This window comes from Emys orbicularis, chromosome 4 (genome assembly GCF_028017835.1).
Source record: "Emys orbicularis isolate rEmyOrb1 chromosome 4, rEmyOrb1.hap1, whole genome shotgun sequence".
NCBI classification, from domain to species: Eukaryota; Metazoa; Chordata; order Testudines; family Emydidae; genus Emys; species Emys orbicularis.
Genome location: NC_088686.1, coordinates 55952501 through 55973893, shown reverse-complemented (window position 1 = coordinate 55973893; position 21393 = coordinate 55952501).

The window sequence follows — 21393 nt, the reverse complement described above, 5'->3', positions numbered from 1 at the left end:
GGAGATGCTGTCAATGTTCCGAGTATGGTGAGCCTGACTCCTTTTGTTGGCAGAGACCAAGCTTATCCCTTTTAGTATATGTCTAGTGTCTATCAGACTAGAGCTCCAAACTTCCTGCCAAACCCAGGTCTGTTGGAATGAGCCAATCTAATAGTCTAGGCCTGCAAGATCACTCACAGTTGCAATTCTGTACTGCTCATGACTTCCAGGTTATGTAGCAGTTTTATGTTGGAAACTGGACTGATGTAGCAAATGCTTTGGTCACTGAAAATCTTACTACAATTTTTGAAAGTTGTGTGTCAAATCTAGCAGATTTCATTTACAGATAAAGTAAAAGAGAATTGTCTTTTTGTTTTGGATTGTTTTTTTTGTTATAAGAGAACATGATGGGGGGAAGCAGTAGATGTGATATAGCTCAACGTTAGCAAGGCTTTTGATACTGTGTCACGTGACCTTCTTATAAACAAACTAGGGAAATATAGCCTAGACGAACCTACTATAAGGTGGGTGCACAACTTGAGAATTATACTCAATGACTGGTGAACAATCAAGCTGAAAAGGTATATTGAGTGGGGTCCTGCAGATATCTGTCCTGGGTCTGGTTCTATTCGATATCTTCATCAGTGATTTTGATAATGGCATAGAGAGTATACTTATTAAGTTTGCAATTCCTCCCAGATTGGTATCGTCTGCAAGTGCTTTGGAGGAACGGATTAGAATTCAAAATGAACTTGACAAACTGGATAAATGTTCTGAAATAAATAGGATGAAATTCCTTAAGGACAAATGTGAAGTACTCCACTTAGGAAGGAATAATCAGTTTCACAAATACAAAATGGGAAATGATGGCTTAGGAAGGAGCACTGCAGAAAGGATCTTGGGGTCATAGTGGATCACAAACTAAATAGGAATCTACAATTTAACGCTGTTGCAAAAAAAGTATTTAATTCAGGGCACCACACTTCAGGAAACAGGTAGACAAACTGGAGACAGTCCAGAGGAGAGCTTCAAAAATGATTAAAGGTCTAGAAAATGTGTTCCACAAGGAAGGATTGTAAAAATTTGGTTTGTTGAGTCTGGAGAAGAGAAGGCTGAGAGGGGACATGTTAACAGTCTTCAAGTACATAAAAGATGGTTATGAAGAGGAGGGTGATAAATTGTTCTCCTTGACCACCTAGGACAGAACAAGAATCAATGGGCTTAAATTTCAGCAAGGGCGATTTAAGTTAGACACTAGGAAAAACTTCCTAACTTATAAGGGTAGTTTGCACTGAAACGAGTTACCTAGGGAGGTTGTGGAGTCTCCGTCATTGCAAGTTTTTAAGAACTGATTAGACAAGCATCTGTCAGGCATGGTCTAAGTAATACTGAGTCCCGCCTCACTGCCGTGGACTGGACTAGATGACCTATTGAGGTCTCTTCCAGTCTCACATTTCTATGATTTCCAGAATGAGAACTAGAAAGACTCTTGCACCTTACAGTGCTTAGCAACTGAAATACTGATAGGTTGACTAACTGCTTTTCATTTAGTGTACAGAATCCTATGATATACTTAAAACTTGTAAACTTTAACTTCAGGTCAGTTAAGGTAAAATTCAGTTTTTGTTCATGTATATAAAACATCTAACATCTGCATAAATGTAGGAAGAGTTGAGATTATAATCATTCAATTAATGAAAGTGCCATACATAATTAATTTTATATTAATAAATAATTAATAAAGTGGGTTTGTTATAACAATTTGCTATATATATATATAAAAAATAAATTTATTATATAGGTAGCTATATAGCAATACATTTCTGGATGTGATTTGGTGGAGCAATACCTTTTTGACTCAAAATATTCTTTGCATAAAAAATAGCCTAGTCCATTTTCCAGGTTTGAGTAAACAGAACCATGAAAGATCTATGTTACAATATTCCCTACAAAATACTTTCTTTTAATTCAGAGTTAAATGTGCCTAGTGATGGGGATACCATCACTTCATTGAGGAAACTATTCCTATCCCTAAAATCTCTGGTTGAGAAGAAGGCTTTTCTAATATTCAGCCTAAATTTTCATTTTTAAAAATTACATCCCATTTCTCCTAATTTTGCCTGCCTGAACAACCATAAACATTTCCATTGTTAGCTTTTACACTTTTCTGGACTCTTCAGATTGTCAATATCTTTTGGAATTAACTTCCCAGAAGTGAAAGCAATATCCCAGGTGCAGTCATACCACAGGGGTAGGAAGTGGAACTGTTTCCTCAGTGCTCTTTTGTGTAATTCCTGTGTGTATGCTGTCCCAAATTGTATAGATCATTTTATTGGCTGCCACGTTGCATTGCTAACTCTTGTCTATTGTTTTGGCCACTGTCACCACTGCATCTCTTTCATCATTGCTGCTTTCCAAATTTTTCCCTCCCATTGAACATCTGTGTTTGGGATTATAAATACCCAGAACAAGCATACTTGCATTTTCATCATACCTAATTTGGTATTCTCTGTGAATTTATTATCTTAATACGTACCCTCTCTCCCAGGTCATTAATGGAAATATAAATATATAAAGTTAAAGGACTCTACAAGTGACAAAATGATTTTTTTTAGTGCTGCATAAAATCTTTTATAGGAAGCAAGTTCTTTGCTTTTTCCCATTGTGCAATAATGAGGGCTTTATTACTTATTCAAGTTAATAAGATATATTTTCCACTACTTAGTAATAGCTCTACTAATAATTGGATCTGTGTTGGACTCATTGCTTTGAAGGCTTCCCTAAGATAAATATCCATGGATCCTTATTAATGTCATGCCCCAAAATTTACAAAATCTTCCTATATTTTATCCTAATATACAATCAGTGGAGAAGAGGTCCAAAAATAATGAAATTAAGTTGCAAGCTTGCATTTGCTACAGAGTGAATAAGATTTATACAATATATAGTAGGAATTATGCAACATAGCAGCACTATAGTAAAGATAAAATATAATCTGTTATTCAATCATTATTGCTTTATTACCAATCTGAATACTACTGAGCTTGCCTTGGCCCATACCAATCATAACTATTTGATTTGATTTTTTTATTCACTCTTTCATTTTTTGTCTATACCTGGTGTATTTCAAGCAACCAGTGTGTGGCTACTGTTACAAAAATTAAAAATAATATCATCATAGATATATGAACATAAGCACAAAGGGGGAGAAAGAAGGGAAAAGGATAAAAAGTTATAACCCTAAAGAGAGGGATTGGCTTATGTGAAGCACATTACCATTTAAAAGTAAATATGCCATCTTTTCCTTTTTAAAACTGTTTGTCAAAAATTTGTATCTTCTATTAATGAAATTATATAAACAAACTAATGGAAAATGCATACACCTTTGAGATAATGGCAGAGTTAGAACATTGTCATGTGACAAATGCCAGTGCAAATACTCTGTCAAAATAAGTCTGTGGACAACATTGCTGTGACAGGATGCTATTCCACTGGCACTATTTATATTGCATCAAATGCAAATAAAGTCAGTTCTGTTCAGATGTCATTATTGGTGCTCTCACTGTAACCAAAGGGTGTAGATGTGCTAGAGTGACAGTTTTTCACTTGACCTTTCATAAAAAAAAATTTTTTCTGCCTTAGCCACAGTAACTAAAAGAGTATATATTTTAAATGTTTTCCGTATATTTATTGTATTGAATTTCTAAATGATTGGCTAGAATTATTGCTAATTGTATATAATGGTCAGGTGACCTGATAAATGATTAGTCAGCCCTGGTTTTATCCGGCATGATATGAGACAGCAGTAAAGTTATCCCAATGAAGATATGAGTTTGCAGTGTACTCGGTTTCAAAAGCAGTCAGAAACTGTAAAGCTTGGAAATAAAGGTTTTCTATCTACTCATCCTTTGTTGTCCTGTGTCTGGTGTTGTATGTTCTTAATTTTTCCTCTTGAGGTATGGAGACATCAAAGGGGATTGATTTTACAGTCCTTTAGGAGAATATACAGTAGTATGGTATGTTTTTCTAGGCAACTCTGTCTTTGCTGGCCTGCCTGGAATACAGAATCATCGAAGACTTTCTCTCAATTTGTAAAAGTTTATTTATGGTCCTACACAAACAACACTGATCTGGGCCAGCACTATATGGGGCAAATAAATTGCAGCCTGTGAAGGGGCGTGGCAATTTACATTCCCCCTAAGAAAAAAGAGGGAATTGGGTAGGAATTGTCACTGAGTCACTTCAGAATTGTAACCCAGTTCCAAGGGCTTCTTCAGGGAAATCACCACTATACACTGCCCCGTACTCAGTGCTGAGCCTTATGGTTCAATCAAGCCCCAAGAGTGAGAAGAAAATCCTTAACCAACTCAGGACCTGAAGCTATTGAAAAGAAGTTGTCTTTGTAGTCCACAACGGGGTGACAACTCTCACCAGGAATGAAAACAAAAATTACTTAAAGAATTACAGAAAGACAAGGTGGGTGAGGTAATATTTTTATTGGATCTGCTTCTGTTGGTGAGAAAGACAAGCTTTCAAGCTTAAACAGAAAAAGAGCTCTGTGCAAGCTCAAAATCTTGTCTCTTTCACCAACAGAAGTGGGTCCAATAAAAGATATTACCACACCCACCTTGCGTCTCTCATATCCTGGGACCAACACAGCTGCAACAGCACTGGAAACAAGAATGTAAAGAATTATAGGTGTGTTTGGGATAATGTATCTTATAACAGATCCACAGTCCCCCACCCACCTTCCCTGCATGGTTGGAGAATTTTGTATTACTTTATGTGTTACGTTTTCTGTTCCAATGGATGGTTAGATCCATTACATACTGTTACCCTTGCCTGGCTCAGAATGAGCCACCTCACATGGGACTGGTTAGCTGCTGTGAAATTTTAAATCTATGGACAACTCACTGTGTATGATGTGATAATGTAGACCTAAATTATATATTGAGGTCCTGACCCAGGTAGCATAAGAACACTGAGATCTCTTATAAACTCAGAATTATGCAGCCATGTAAATTGATTATGAAATAATTTAATTACTTAGTGCGGCTCCTGAAATAAGGTAGTTGGGAATGGGCAGTACCAGAAGAGGCTAAAGCACTGCATAAAAGGGAGTGGGGAGAGGCTTCTAGGAGATGCAGGCAGCCATCCAGGGTTACTAATTCAGAAAGACATGGCGTTCTCTTTCTGCATAGTCTAAGAGGAGAACATGGCAGGTTCTATTCCTTACTGTACAGCTTGTAAAGCTGCACAAGAGCAGTTCTCCACTTCAGTATATTTTAAGTACAGTCCCTCCTCCTGCACCATCCTCTTCTGCTCCTCATGCTACTGCATGTCATTTGCTCCCTTATTTGCATAGCTAGCCATACAATCCCCTATCCCTTCATGTGGAGCTTATAAAAGAACAGGAAAAAAGGTTACAAGCTGGGAGGATGCAGGAAAATCGCTTTTTAAGATTATTTATGTAGCACAAGCAGACTTGTGCTGCATTTTGGTCAAAAGAAAAATTATGCACACATTTGCATGGCTGCATAATTGCATTATGCACAGAGACCTGGCTATGGGAATTCTCGCTAGTAACATGCTAGGAGTACAGACCCAAGGGTATAGAGCTACAATAAATTTGCAAAATTGTCTTGAAAATTTAGCAGCCCAAGCAGAAAATCTACTCACCCATCCTTATGATGATGATAATGGCGGGGTGGTGGGCAGAAAGAGGAAATATTTTGCTTGCCTGTGGTGAAAAAAAGTTACTTTTCCTGAGTAGAATTTTACAAGACTGTATTATAAGATACTTCCTGAGAACACACATTTACAAGTCATTTTCTGTTGAATTTCTGCTGAGAGTAAAATGTCACCTCTTTATGTGTGGACTGCAAACTTAATTCTTCTTCAATAGCTATAGGCTCTGAGATGCTGCTCTCTTACTAGCTCTTTTTAGGTTTCAGAGTAGCAGCCGTGTTAGTCTGTATCCGCAAAAATAACAGGAGTACTTGTGGCACCTTAGAGACTAACAAATTTATTAGAGCATAAGCTTTCGTGGGCTACAACCCACTTCTTCGGATGCATCCGAAGAAGTGGGTTGTAGCCCACGAAAGCTTATGCTCTAATAAATTTGTTAGTCTCTAAGGTGCCACAAGTACTCCTGTTATTTTAGCTCTTTTTAGTGGCTTGTTTTCAATAGGCTAAATCATTATCTATATAATATGACACACACACACACATATATATTTATGAATGAATGAACAGGTTGGACAAACACCTGTCAAGGGTGGTCTAGGTTTACTTGGTCCTGCCTCAGTGCAGGAGGCTGGACTTGATGATCTCTCAAGGTCCCTTCCAGCCTTATATTTCTATGAGTATGTAAGATAATCATATAATCCTTCATGATTTGTGTTTTCAGAGTATGTGTAGAAGCCCCATTGCTTGATGGAGTACTCTTTTGGATGGATTGCCTTGCACATAAGTGTGACGTTACGATCGGTGATGTGCACTGTTATCAAAAACAGATCATGCATGTACAGAGCATTTCTCACTGGGCACCTGCTAACATAGGACCTTATAGTCAGTCCATCAAGGTAAGCAATCTTTGTTACTGTATATGAACTATTTACCAGTTAATAAAGTTGTCAGCTCTTTTCATTTATTTTAATCTGCATAGAAGAAAAAAAAAGTTTGCACCTTTTTGTAATACGTTTTTTTAAAAAAACTACAAAAAATGAAAAATATGAGTATATACATTTAAAGTTTTAAAACCTCTGTGTATGACACCTTTTCAATTCTTTTGCTGCAGTTTATCAAACCGTTAACTCTGTGATCATCAGGCAGGGCTAAGGACAATTATTTCTTTCAGAGCATCACTCTGCGCAAAAACAGTATGTTGAGGTTGTACACTATAATTATAACAGTAAGTAATTATAGTGCATGTATATTTCCATATGCTTTCTGAAATTTAACTATTCATTGAAAACATTTCAGGGCATTTGAAATTCTTTATGTTCAAAGACAACAAGTTCACACTTTTTCTTAGGAAATCAACGCTTAAACACATGTAAGTGAATTCCCTTATGAGGCTCTAGATATTAGTATTGCAGTACATAAAAGCAAATCAAGACTGATGAAGTATTTAGTATTTTTAAAACTTACATTTAATACAAAGTGGATGGGACATGATATGTTGCTTAACAAATATGAAAGAGTAACCAGGCAGCCCACTTCCCAACTCCTAATGCCTTCCTGAGTATTAGGGAAAAGTCTTATCTTTAACCTTGCAAAAGAGAATTTGTATGCACTCTTCTCTCCACCCTCCTGTCTGTACAAAAGAAAGAAGATCTAGCCCAAACTATGCTATTACTAGTAGGAGGATCTGTGACTTACACAATATTTTATTTCATATATTGTAATTCTTCTGAGTTGTCTTCTAATTTGCAAACAACCCTATTATTATACTGCTGCAACAATGTTTTGTTTTGTTTGGTGTTAGCTACATTCCGTGTGTGGGGTGATGGCTTAGGCTAGATATCAGGTGGACTTACCCAGGAAGGACATAGAGGGTGGTTATCACATATAACACATAATTTATCTTTGTTTGCCTATTTAAAGAAGGTTCATTTGTCAAGAGTAGGAAGTTGCTTTGGTGGACCTTTTCTTCACTCCATTTTAAACACTGTGGGTCATGCTTTGGCTGGCTCTGCCTGGTTTATTCAAATGAGAAAATGCAAAGAACCATACAGTCATTTTGCACCCGTACTGGGGCAACCACATTCTGTATAGTGCACAGGTGCTGAACTAAGTGAATATTCTAGACCTGGCACAATCTGGATTCGGGCCAGGACATAGGATCGAAACTACTTTAGTAATACTGGTGGATGATCTCCTGCTGTCAATGGATAGAGGATGGACATCCATTTTCATCCTCAGAAATCTCTGCAGCATCTGATAGTCAACCATAGGATACTTCCTGAAAGAAATGGCAGAGTCCAAAGGAATATGTTTAAATTTTTCAAGTTCTTCCTGGAGAGACGCATTGAAAGAGTAGAGATTAGAAACTGCACCCCCTCTACTAGACCCCTCACTTGTGGAGTCCCAGAAGAATCCGTTCTTTCTCTGGTCCTTTTCAAAATCGACATGAGACCACTAGCTGAACTGATAACACAACATGGACTCAGTGCCAGCAATATGGAGATGACATACAGCTATGCTTATCCTTTACTTCATCTGACCATACCACTACCACCAAGATGGCAGCATGCTTGAGTGAGATCAGTTCATGGATGAAGAACAGCTGGTTGGAGCTAAGCGCAAGCAAAACAGGGGTGATGCTGGTGGGCAAGAGTTAGCATTTTGCAGAATTTGCAATCATGGTGCAGTCTCCTTTGGTTGATGGTACATCCCCACCGTTGGCCAGTTCAGTCTGTAGCCTAGATCCCTCAGTAATGCTAAGCTCTCACATAGTAGCATCCACAAGCAATACTTTCTGCCATTTCTGGTTGGCTAGGAGACTCCAGCTCATCCTAGCAGAGGTTATATATGTCTTCAATACCTCCCATCTGAACTACAGCAGTGCAGTATAAGTGGGCACAAAGACATCAGCCCTTAGAGAGCACCAACTAATACTGAACACTCCTTAGCAATACTGACTGCCACAAGCATATCAAACCTATCCCTGGACCTCTACACTGGTTTCCGGTAGAATATCAAGTGAGGTTCAGAGGATGGTCCTCATCTTCAAGGCACTCAATGACCTGGGCCAGGCCTATCCAAAGAATTGCCTTAAGCTCTGTCATGGTTGACTCTTCCTCTCCTCTGGCACACTTGAACTTTCTACTACCAGGGTAAAGCTCGTCTGTGCAGGAGACAGACCTTTCTCAGGTACTGGTCCCAAGCTCTGGAACAAACTAAGCCAGGAACTAAGGACAACCACAAACCTCACCACCTTCCACTTTGAATGCAAAGCACTTTTTTTTTAACTTGCCTTCTCTAACATAAACACATAACAGCATGTACATTTAAACACACACCCACCAAAATTTTCCAAAACAAAACACTCCACTGTCAACATTATTCTCCTCTTAAGGAGAGGATGAGAGAAAGCACAAACCCCATGTGTCAGATATTAGTCACACAGTCTTGTTGTACTTGTGTTGGTTCCTGAACATTAGATAAGGTGAATGAGGTAACGTCTTTAATTGGACCAACTTCTGTTGGTGAGAGAGATAAGCTTTCGACCTGCAGAGAGGTCGTCTTCTGGTCTGGGAAAGGTACTAAGAGTGTCTCAGCTAAATACAAGATTGAACTGGATTTATGGCTTATTATAACAATCTATAGCTCACTAACCCTCCTTTCTTCTTTGAGTGCTTGTTCACGTCCATTCCACATTAGGTGTACGCGCGCCGCGTGCACGAACGTCGGAAACTTTTTCCCTCAGCGGCTCCCGTCGGGCCCGCAGGGTCTCCCTTCCCGCCAGAGCGGCGCCCCGCCCCAGCGTATATATACCCCTGCTGGCCCGACCCTCCCTCAGTTCCTTCTTACCGCCCGTGGCGACGTTGGAACAGCTCTTCTCTCAACTCGAGAGTGTCCCTTAGCATAGTCATTAGCAGTAGTTATCAGTTCTTTGTTATAGTAAGTGTTAGAGTTAAGTAGTTTTTTAGTTGTTACAAAGACCAACCAAACTCTTGGTGATAGGGGTTTGGTCAACCCCGGCACCGGCCCTGGGCGGCTGGGCATGCCGCACGCCCAAGGCTTCAAGGCTTGTGCCACGTGCCGCAGGCCCATGCCAGTGAGCGACCCGCACGAGTCGTGTCTCCGTTGCCTGGGGGAAGCTCACCAGAAGGAGCGCTATAAGATTTGTAAGGCTTTCAAGCCCAGGACTCAAAAAGAGAGAGACTTTCGCCTGAAACAGCTCCTCATGGAGATGGCGTTACAGCCCTGCGCTCCCACGGCACCGTCGGCGTCGGTGCGAAGTGCCCCGGCATCGGTCCGCGACCCAACGCAAGCGGTGCAGGCTAAACCTGCGGTGCCGCCTCGGCGCGATCACGCCCGGCACCGATCTGCTTCGCCGGCCAAGCCCAAGAGCCAGCCCAAGGCCCGGGGTCGCTCCCCGCACAAGAAGGCGGCACCTACGAAGACCGCTAGCGCGCCCAAGGCCGTGCCGGCCCCGGCACAGGTCCCGGTACCAGTGGCTCCGGCGCCGAAAGGCCCGTCGAGCCCCGGGACAAGCGCGTCGAGTGAGGAGGAGGGGCTGGAGGAACTGTTGGAACAGCCCTCTACCCCGGACACATTTGAGGCGGCGAAGGACCTCATTGAATTGTCCTCCGTCAGCACACTCCGCGCCAAAGACATTCCGCCGAGGCTGCCTTCCAAGGGCAAGCCGGCGATGATGCGCCCGTCGCGGTCGCCATCTCGGCACCGCTCCCGGCGCCGGTACCGGTCGAGCTCCGCCTCGGTGGACTCCCGGCTTCCCGCCGCGCAACGGGCCTCCACGCAGAAGGGCCCCGGCGCGAGCGAGGCACCGTCCCAGCAACCCGGCCCGAGCAGGCACCGGGGCGCTTCGACGGCGAGGACCCCAAGACCGTCCTCCCACAGCCGTTCCCGGTCCCGCGGTCAACGGTACCGTTCCAGATCCAGATCGGTACGGCGCTACTCACGGTCCCGGTCCCGACGGCACCGCTCCCCGACACCGGATCGGCACCGCTCCACGGCACCGCCGTGGCCCTCCAGGTCGCCGTCGCTTGCGTCGGAAGTGAGCTCGGGGCGGTCGAGGTACGATCGCAGAGGGCATTCCGCTACACGGCACGAGACCTCTTGGCAACCGCACTGGAGCCATCCGGGACAGTGGCCGTTCTGGACCCCGTGGGCCTATCACCAGCAAGGCCCGCCATCCAGAACTTCGCGGTCGGGCCCTTCGGGGGACCGGTCCCGCTCCCCACGGTACCGTCCCACCTCCCGTGCGGAGGCTACGGTCTCCAGACCGCCTGAGGCCGAGAGGGCGGACTCGGCACCGAGCCAGGCACCGTCCGTGGCCCAGGGCAGGGGACGCACCCCGGAGGGTCAGCCCGCTGAGGAGGGCTTACAGGAGGATGAGGACGCTCAAAAAGCCATGACCTCCTCCTCCTCACCAGATGAAGCCGTGGCGGGCACAACAGTGTCCGGCCCTCCCCCAATTGACCACCGGGCACACCAGGACCTGCTCCGCCGGGTGGCCCTCAACTTGGGGTTGCAGGCGGAGGAGACGGTCGAGCAGGAGGACCCCATGGTAGACATTCTCAGCCCGGAGGGTCCCTCCAGGATTGCTCTTCCATTGATAAAGACCGTACAGTCAAACTATAAGACTGTGTGGCAGACGCCGGCCTCCTCTGCACCGACCGCACGGGGCGTTGAGAGGAAGTACTTTGTCCCATCCAGGGGGTTTGACTTCCTCTTCTCCCATCCGGCCCCATGTTCGCTAGTAGTTTCGGCGGTCAACGAAAAGGAGCGGCATGGCCAGCAGGCCCCGGCCCCCAAGGCCAAGGAGGCGAAATGATTAGACCTCTTCGGCAGGAAGGTCTACTCGTCGGGAGGCCTCCAGTTGCGGATCGCGAACCAGCAGGCGATCCTCAACAGACATAACTTTAACTCCTGGGCGTCGGTGTCCAAGTTCAAGGAGGCCCTGCCTCAGGGGTCGCAGCCCGAGTTTGCGGCCATTGTGGACGAGGGAAAGGCGGTGGCCAAGACTTCTTTACAGGCCTCGCTCGACTCGGCCAATGCGGCCGCCAGGACTATCGCGTCCGGAGTGGTGATGAGACGTTCAGCGTGGTTGCAAGCGTCTGGTCTTCCTCCAGAGGTGCAAAACACCCTCCAGGACCTTCCGTTTGAAGGGACGGGGTTGTTTTCGGAGCAGACTGATGCCAGGCTCCATGGCCTCAAAGATTCGCGGGCTACCCTCAAGTCCTTGGGGATGCATACCCCCGTGACGCAGAGGAAACCCTTTAAGCCACAGCCTCCACAGAGGCAATACCAGCCTCGCCCTCGACACGAGCCTTACCGTAGACGGGGCAGAGACAATAGGCGTAGGCGCAACAATACGCCTAACCACGGTCAAGGCCAGGGCAATAACAACGGCAAGCCGCAGCCGGGCAATAAACAAGGATTTTGAAGATGCGATCGAGGACAGCGTACCGATCTCTTCCCCGGATCCTCCCCTGTGTTTCAGGGACCGCCTATCCCGTTTTTTCCGTGCCTGGTCCCATATAACATCAGATCATTGGGTCCGCCGCACGGTAGAGTCAGGATATGCCCTCCAGTTTTCCTCGCCCCACCCCCCCCGTCCCTCTTCAGGGACCCCTCTCACGAGCAACTCCTTATGCAGGAGGTACGGACCCTCCTCGCTGTAGGGGCGGTGGAAGAGGTTCCTCCAGACCTCAGAGGAAAAGGGTTCTATTCCAGATACTTCCTCATTCCCAAGGCGAAAGGGGGCCTCCGTCCTATCCTGGACCTTCGCAAGCTGAACAAGTACTTGCAAAAACCACGTTTCCGTATGGTCTCCCTCGGTACCATCATTCCTTCCCTGGATCCGGGGGATTGGTACGCTGCCCTCGATATGAAAGACGCGTACTTTCACATCGCTATCCGCCCGGCCCACCGGCGGTTCCTGCGCTTCACTATCCAGCAGCGCCATTTTCAGTTTGCGGTCTTGCCCTTCGGCCTGGCAACGGCCCCACGTGTCTTCACGAAATGCATGTCCGTGGTGGCGGCCTTCCTTCGAAAACGACGGATGCGCGTCTACCCATACCTAGACGATTGGCTCCTGGCGGGCCGGTCAGAGGCAGAGGTTCACGCCCACGTGACATTGGCGCTACAAGTGTTCCGCGATCTTGGCCTGTTGGTCAATGTGCCCAAGTCCTCACTAGTCCCCACACAGAGACTGGAATTCATAGGGGCAGTCCTGGACTCGGTGGCGGCGAGGGCGAGCCTTCCCGTATCTCGTTTCCGGGCAATCCAGGAGGCCGTGACCTCCATTCAGAGATTCCCCACGACCACGGCCAGACGTTGCTTACAGCTCTTGGGGCGCATGGCGGCATGCACCCACGTGGTTGGACACGCCCGCCTCCGGCTCCGACCTCTGCAGCTGTGGTTGGCCCAGGTATATCGCCCCAACAGCGACCCATTAGACATGGTTGTCACGATCCCGGCTCGGGTCTCGGACGCCCTCTGTTGGTGGCTCGACCAACAGCAGGTCTGTGCGGGGGTCCCGTTCGCCGCCCCACAACCAGTTCTGACGGTGACAGACGCGTCGGACCTGGGTTGGGGGGCGCACCTAGGGGACCTACACACTCAGGGCTTGTGGTCCAGGGAGGAACAGTCGCTTCACATCAACCTGAAGGAGCTGAGGGTGGTTCGCCTCGCCTGCCAGACCTTTCACGCCACCATAAGAGGGCACGGCGTGTCAGTTCTGACGGACAACACTACCGCTATGTTCTACATAAACAAGCAGGGCGGGTCCCGGTCCTCTCCCCTCTGTCGCGAGGCACTCCTCCTCTGGGACTTCTGTATAGCCCATTCAGTACACCTCCGGGCTGATATCTCCCCGGGGTCCAGAACGGATTGGCGTTCCAGTCCTCCGGTCAGTCTTCCTGAGGTGGGGGTTTCCCCAGGTGGATCTGTTTGCCACCATGGACAACAGCCAGTGCCCACAGTTTTGTTCCTTCCAGAACCGCAGTCCGGGTTCTCTGGCGGACGCCTTTACAATCCCGTGGGGAGGGGGCCTGCGATACGCCTTCCCCCCGTTCCCACTCATCCACAGGGTCCTTCTAAAGACCCGCAGGGACAGGGCGAAGGTCATTCTCCTCGCCCCGGCGTGGCCTCGTCAACACTGGTTCACAACTCTCTTAGAGCTGTCCGTGGCCTCTCCAATAACCCTCCCCCTCCATCACGACCTCATAACACAAGATCGAGGTCGCCTACTCCACCCGAACCTGCCATCGCTGCATCTGACGGCATGGCTGCTCTCTGGCTAAATGAGGCGGAGCACAGATGCTCCCAGGAGGTCCAGCAAATCCTCCTGGGTAGTAGGAAACCCTCCACAAGGGCAACCTACCTGGCCAAGTGGAAGCGCTTCGCCCTCTGGTGTGAGTCTCAGCGCGCCCAGCCCTTGCGGGCCTCGATACCGATGATCCTGGATTACGTGCTGAGCCTTAGGCGCCAGGGCCTGGCCCCCGCTTCTATTAAGGTGCATCTAGCCGCCATATCGGCGTTTCACCCGGGGGAATTGGGGCTGTCCGTGTTCTCCAACCCTACGGTGGTCCGATTCCTCAAGGGGCTGGATAGGATGTTCCCCTACACTCGCCCACCTATACCCCCGTGGGACCTCAACCTGGTCCTCACTAAACTCATGGGGCCCCCCTTTGAACCCCTGGCCTCTTGCTCCCTCATGCACCTTTCATGGAAGGTCGCGTTCCTTGTGGCTGTCACCTCGGCTAGGAGGGTGTCGGAGCTGAGGGCCCTCACCTCAGAACCTCCGTATACTGTTTTTTATAAGGATAAGGTGCAACTCAGGCCTCACTCTAAGTTCCTCCCTAAGGTGGTCACGAGTTTTCACATGGGGCAGGACATCTGTTTGCCGGTGTTCTTCCCCAAGCCCCATACGGACCCGCGCCATCGTAGCCTGCATACCCTCGATGTGCAGCGGGCGCTGGCTTTCTATCTGGACCGTACCAGACCTTTCCGCAAATCAACTCAGCTATTCGTGGCCATTGCGGAACGGATGAAGGGCCAGCCTATTTCAACGCAACGCCTGTCGGCGTGGATCGTGCTTTGCATACGCACGTGCTACGAGCTCGCCAACGTGCCTGCACCTCCGATCCGGGCTCACTCTATTAGGGCCCAAGCGTCCTCGACGGCCTTCTTGGCGCAGGTCCCGCTTCAGGAGATCTGCAAGGCAGCCACCTGGTCGTCGGTTCATACCTTCCCAGCCCACTACGCGATCCACCATCAGACCAGAGATGACGCGATGGTCGGCAGGGTGGTGCTTCAATCTGTTATTCCTTGACTCCTACCCTCCTCCAATGGTAAGCTTGTGAGTCACCTAATGTGGAATGGACGTGAACAAGCACTCGAAGAAGAAAAGACGGTTACTTACCTTCTGTAACTGTTGTTCTTCGAGATGTGTTGTTCACGTCCATTCCACTTCCCACCCTCCTTCCCCTCTGTCGGAGTCACCGGCAAGAAGGAACTGAGGGAGGGTCGGGCCAGCAGGGGTATATATACGCTGGGACGGGGCGCCGCTCTGGCGGGAAGGGAGACCCTGCGGGCCCGACGGGAGCCGCTGAGGGAAAAAGTTTCCGACGTTCGTGCACGCGGCGCACGTACACCTAATGTGGAATGGACGTGAACAACCCATCTCGAAGAACAACAGTTACAGAAGGTAAGTAACCGTCTTTTTTGTTCTATGACTGCAGGGGTGTTAATGGGCCACTCTACCTTGCATGGTCTCTTAGGATATGTGCTAATTACTTATGCTGAACTATGTGATCTTGTATTTAGCTGTGATACTGATTACACCACACATTAAAGGGCGGGGGGGGGGAGGGAGGCTGTTGTCTGGTTTGCTGGATGGAGATAGGTACCTCTTTAAGGGGGAGAGAGAGAGTAATTTTGTGACAGAACATGTCAGCGTGGGCACACTGACCCATTCCCCTCCTCCCCCCCGGTGACCGGAAGAGAAGGGAGGTTATGTACATGCTGAGTAGGAGAAGCCTCTTTTACCTGAACCAGGCAGAGCAGCACTCACCCTCCCACACATGAAAGTGGCAAAATACCAGGTTTGGTCAGGAACCGCTGTGGGCACTGCACTAGTCGGCCTTTCTTGAGCGGTGGGCTGGGAAGAAATTTTTCCCTCACCACCAGATTGGCCTAGGCAAAGTGCAGGGATTTTCACCTTCCTCACAGTGGGTTCGTGGGGCTGGAGGGATTCGTTATGGGTAAACATGGAACAGGAGTTAGGCTGTGATGTTGCAACTAGTTATGTTGACGTGATTGCAGATGTCCAGTGCAGGTACTCCATAACGAAGTGATATAGCAACAGAGAGTCCTGTGGCACCTTTAAGACTAACAGATGTATTGGAGCATAAGCTTTCGTGGGTGAATACCCACTTCGTCAGACGCATGTAGTGATATAGTGATCAGATAAATGGATTGGTAAAGGATTTAAAGGAGGTATTCATTAAATGAGCAGAAACAAGGCAGGTTCGGGGCTACTTTGACTGGTACAGTAGGGAGCCAATGCCCCCACCCTTTATGACCCACCTTAACCCTCATTCAAGGTGGAGGGATGGTAAGCTCCCAGCAGCAGGAGTGCTGGGGACCATGATGGGAAAGGGAGAGGGCTGACAGAAGTCCACCTGATATGTATTGAAATGATCATGGAAATACCTGCACTATACATGTTTATCTGCTGGGTACTCCCAGACAGTTAATAACCAAGTTGCAACCACATCCAGTGTCTTCTGTCCTCCTTCTGGCATAGCTGGACAATCTAAGAACCTTTCTCAGGCTTGAAGAAGAGCTCTGTGTATCTTGAAAGCTTGTCTATTACAGAAATTGGTCCAATAAAAGATATTACCTCACCCACCTTGTCTCTCTAAGATGTTAGTCATGTCACTTACCTCACTACTGGAAGATGGTTAGATACCCTACAATAGTAAGGGCAGTATAAGAAACTGTATATAATAGAATAGAACTAGTGCTAATGTTTAATCCAGCCTCCCTGAAGAGGATGGATTGAAGATAAGGTGCTGATCCTGCTTCCCCTTACTTGCCACACTGGCCAGAAGATGAAAGAGAAAGCACGTGCTCTGCCCTTTCAAAGGGTTATGGATACTCACTTGTAAAATTCAGTCAAAATTCTTTTAGGGCTGTTCCATTGCTGCATGGCCTATTTATCTATGATGTCATATCTTTGAAAATGCTGTTGCCCAGGCTATTTATCTGTGATGTAAGATCTTCAAAAATGTTGTTTCCCAGGATTAATACTCGCTTTCTCTTCACTGATTGATATGCTAAGCATCCTTGACTTCTTTGCTTTCTCTATTTTGCAGTAATCTAACTACAAAAAAAAACCCTACAAGATTTCGTCTTGCTTATTTCAATCAGAAAATTATCTTCTTTTTTCTAGTGTAACTTTATTTTATTTTACCAAAAATGTGTATCTGTTTACTAAAATAGCATATAAAATATATACCCTAAAATTTATTCTTGAAAACACCTTACTGAAAAATACACAAATGCACAATGCAACATACTTACCCTTGGAAGTATGTCAATTTTAAGCTCAAATATGGGTCCCATATAATTTTGAATGTACCTTTTACAAAGTGAAAGGCTTCTAGTTGACTGTGTTTGGAAATCTATTGAAGCTTGATGTGTGAACATGTTATTCGGTTCTTTGTAAAGTCGCTGGCAGAACAATTTTAGTAAAGCATTTCAAAATTGGTTTTTGGAATAGACTATTTTCCAGTATGTATGAAGTTTGGGGGTTTGATTTTATAAGTATGGTAACGGATAGACTGGGAAAGATAAAAATCCTTTGCGCAACATCCTGAAATGTTGACATTTTGATCAATCTTGCATGTTTGAAGAGCAGAAATTTACGGATCTTGTAATTTTAAAGCGTTAATGCCTTTGCCTTTTACATTTTGAGACCTTGGTTCTAATTTGATTATGTCACAAGTAGAAATAAGTAGCTGATCTTAATGGTTCCTAGTGAACTTTTGTTTATATTACAAAATCACCATGCATTTTTGCACAAAATTGTCATGCTTCTCTGAATAGACCCAAGACTGTAACAGCAAGGGTATGTGGCAGCCAAGATTGATGTGCATTGGCATAAATACTGTCCTGGCAACTGAAATTTAGTGGAGGTAGTCCATGCAAATTACAGGTATTTGCACTACAGGCTCAACAAATCACTCAGAAGAGCATCCATTTAATTCTGTAGAAACCTTGCAGGATCCTGCCAACTGAAGCATGAGAAAAAAATGTTAAAATTAGAAATATACCATGAGAGTGTCCTTCTGACCCCAGGCTGACAGAAGCAAAACAACACTTACAGAATATAGTTTTGATCTGAATTCCATTCAAAATGTTCATAGCAAAATCAGAATTCATTCCCTTTCTTGAAATTACATGCTTTAAAATCAACCCCAAAGCTTCTGTTCATAGTATGTAGGATATAATCTGTGGTAGGATATAAAGTGGCTGACTTTCCCATTTGTAGGACAAAATTGTTTGTGATAACTTAACATATTTTTCTTGGCTCAAATCTTTTACTGGTGCAGAAGCCTCTGTCCATCTGAGTGTTCATCTGTCAGTAACTTCAGTATAAAATATACATCTATGCTGTAGTAATGACTATCCTTCTGGCCTCAGTAAATATGGTACAAGTGTACTTAAATCCAGGATAATGTGAGATTACAAACTCTGCCTTGCTTCTCATAGGCAATAAACCAATTATTTGCCACTGTTTAGCCCTGTGTTACATCTGTCAAGAAAGACAGTTGTATTTTGCACTCAGTAGCAGTGGATTGTAGCCACTTTTAAAGAAGGATTAAAAAAGGGCTTTTTTCACGCTCACTGGAGAGAAGGGCAAATTGCAATATCCTCTTGCAAGTGGGGCATTCAACTCTGGGAAAAATAAACAACCCTAATAGCAGTAGTAGGTTATCATCATGTATGTGGATCAGCACTAGAGAGGGATGAGACACACTCTTTGCAAGTGGGTTTCACAGATAGTTGCTGACATCAGAGGGAACCATTGATACTGTTGGAAATAGTAAGTAAACTCAGCATGAGCCCTGACTGCCTTGACCATCATTAGAGGCCTCACTTCTCTCCTTTTCCTGAGTCTCTTGCCTCACCAATCTCATGCTAGCAGAGAAGGGAACTAAATTATAAAAATGAACATGAGTTCAAATACATATTTTTATTTATTTGACTTTCACCATGATAAATGACAGTTCTAGACAAAGGGTCGGATTCTCAGCTGGTATAAATTGGCTTAGTTCCATTGACTTCAGCAGAACTTTGGCAGATGTATACCAGCTGAGGATCTGGCCCAAAATCTTAATAGAATGCATGTTTAAAAGGGACACATGGAGCTGTATGGCTAGAGGGAAGTTTTATATTTAAATGTTGAACCAATATTTTTAAATTAAAAATAGCCTTTTAGCAATATTTACAGAATTAAAAATTACTTATTTTACCTGATTCTAATTATTTTGCTACTGTGTGTTAAATACGAGGAGACACATTTCTCTTGAGCTAGTTTTTTTTATTGCTGAATGCAATCTACAAGTTCACTGAATATTTAAAAAAAAAATTCTTCCACAAATGTGAAATTTGAAGTAGATTCACATTGCAAAATAAGACTGCCTGATTCATGTCTTCCATAGATGCATGCCATTGTATAGTATCTAAAATTACAATTTGATTATAATATATCAGTCAGATTGCAACATATGTAGTGGTATTTACAATGAATGATACTTCATGGTAGAGATGCTTGGATAGTAGTGAACCACCCTGAAGAACAGCTTTAAGGGTAAAAAATATGTTCCATATTAAAACCACAAGATAGATGCCTGATGCCATATACATTAGTATCTGTTATCTGAGAGTTACACAGAATTGTCTTCCACAGAATTTTTCTTCAGTTAATGTTATACTAGTTATGTGTTACACAAGACTGTACTGTGCATCGATATTGAGGCAAAGGAAGGTGTAAAATTAGAGACCTCCTTGTAGAAGTGAGGCAGTACAGGGAAAGCACTGCATCTATTGGAGGAATGATACAGGGCAAGCAGCAGCTGGTTGGGAAAATTGGCAACAAATGTTGATCACAGTATTAGCAAATCATTCAAGTAAGATCAGAATCCAAGTTAGCATATTAACATGCACCAAACAGATGTCTGGACTAGATAACTAAACTAAGCCATAACACCTAGACGTACAGATCTGAACAATAAAAATGTACAAACGATGCATTTTTAAGGGAAAAAAGAAGCTGAAAGTGAGTAATCACAGTCTGTATCTGCCTTTTAGTATTGTTATTAGATTCAGGAGGATACAAATGAGAAAATTACATAACTGTGGAAAAGGTAAAGCAAGAGTTCTTCTGAAGCATGAGTCATGTGACACACTGGCTATGTCTACACTGCAGTTAAAAACCCCACAGTTGGCCTGTACCAGCTGACTCAGGCTAAGGGGCTGTTTAATTGCCATGTAGGCATTTGAGTTTGGGCTGCAGCCTGGGTCCCCAGAGTCAGGGCTGCAGCCCGAGCCTGAACGTCTACACGTCAGTTAAAAAGAACCTTAGCCCGAGCCCTGTGAGCCCAAGTGAGGTGGCATGGGCCAGCCACAGGTTTTTAATTGCAGTGTAGACATTCCCTCAGTAGCTCAGTGAAAGATGGTTAGTGCTGACAACTGTTGAACAGACTAGTGTGATCAGAAATTTTGGGTGAATCTGTCATTCCACTGTAAGAATGACAAAGGAAATGTCAATGTCTGCCTTAATTTTTCTTTTTGAAAGTCCTTTAAAAACAGTGTGTGTGACATTTAGTACTTATGAAAGTATGGGACTGCTGTCTGTCGTAGGGTTTTATACTGCACTCTGTTTTTACCCCACAGCCTCCCCCCTTGTCGTTTGGTAACAATCAGAGCTTTACTCATTATCCAGAAAGGATTCCTGGACATAAGGCAGCATCTCAGGGGGCAGGGTGCTGGAGATCCCCAGAGATGGGCAAGTCTGGGATTGTTATCACGTGGTTGTATTTTCGTATTATTGCTGCGTCTCTTTGGAGAGCTAGCATGAGTATGTGTGCTTATGCAGGGGAATCCCAACCATAGATTGTAGTGTAGACATAGCCTTAAACTGCAGCATCCAGAGCTGGATAGAGTACTCCAGATGATGCTTCAACAGTGCCAACTAGAGCAGGACCATTACTTCCCGCGTCTTACATATCACACTCCTGTTAATACACCTCAAAACGATAGTAACCTTTTTTGCAACTGCATCACATTATTGACATATTCAATTTGTCATCCACTATAACCAGATCCTTTTCAGCAGTACTATGGCATAGCCAGTTTTTCCCCATTGTGTATTCATGGTCCTCAGTGTAATAATTTGTACTTGTTTTTATTGAATGTCATCTTGTTGATTTCGGACCAATTCTCCAATTTATTATTGTCATTTTGAATTCTAATCCTCTCCTCCAAAGTGTCTGCAACTCCTCCCAACCTGTCTCCAACTTTTATAAGCATGCTCTCCACTCCATTATTCAAGTCATTAATGAAAATATTGATCTGTACCAGACCAGGGACACATTCCTGCCAGACTACGCTTGATACTTTTAAAGTATGGTCTTTAAGTACCCT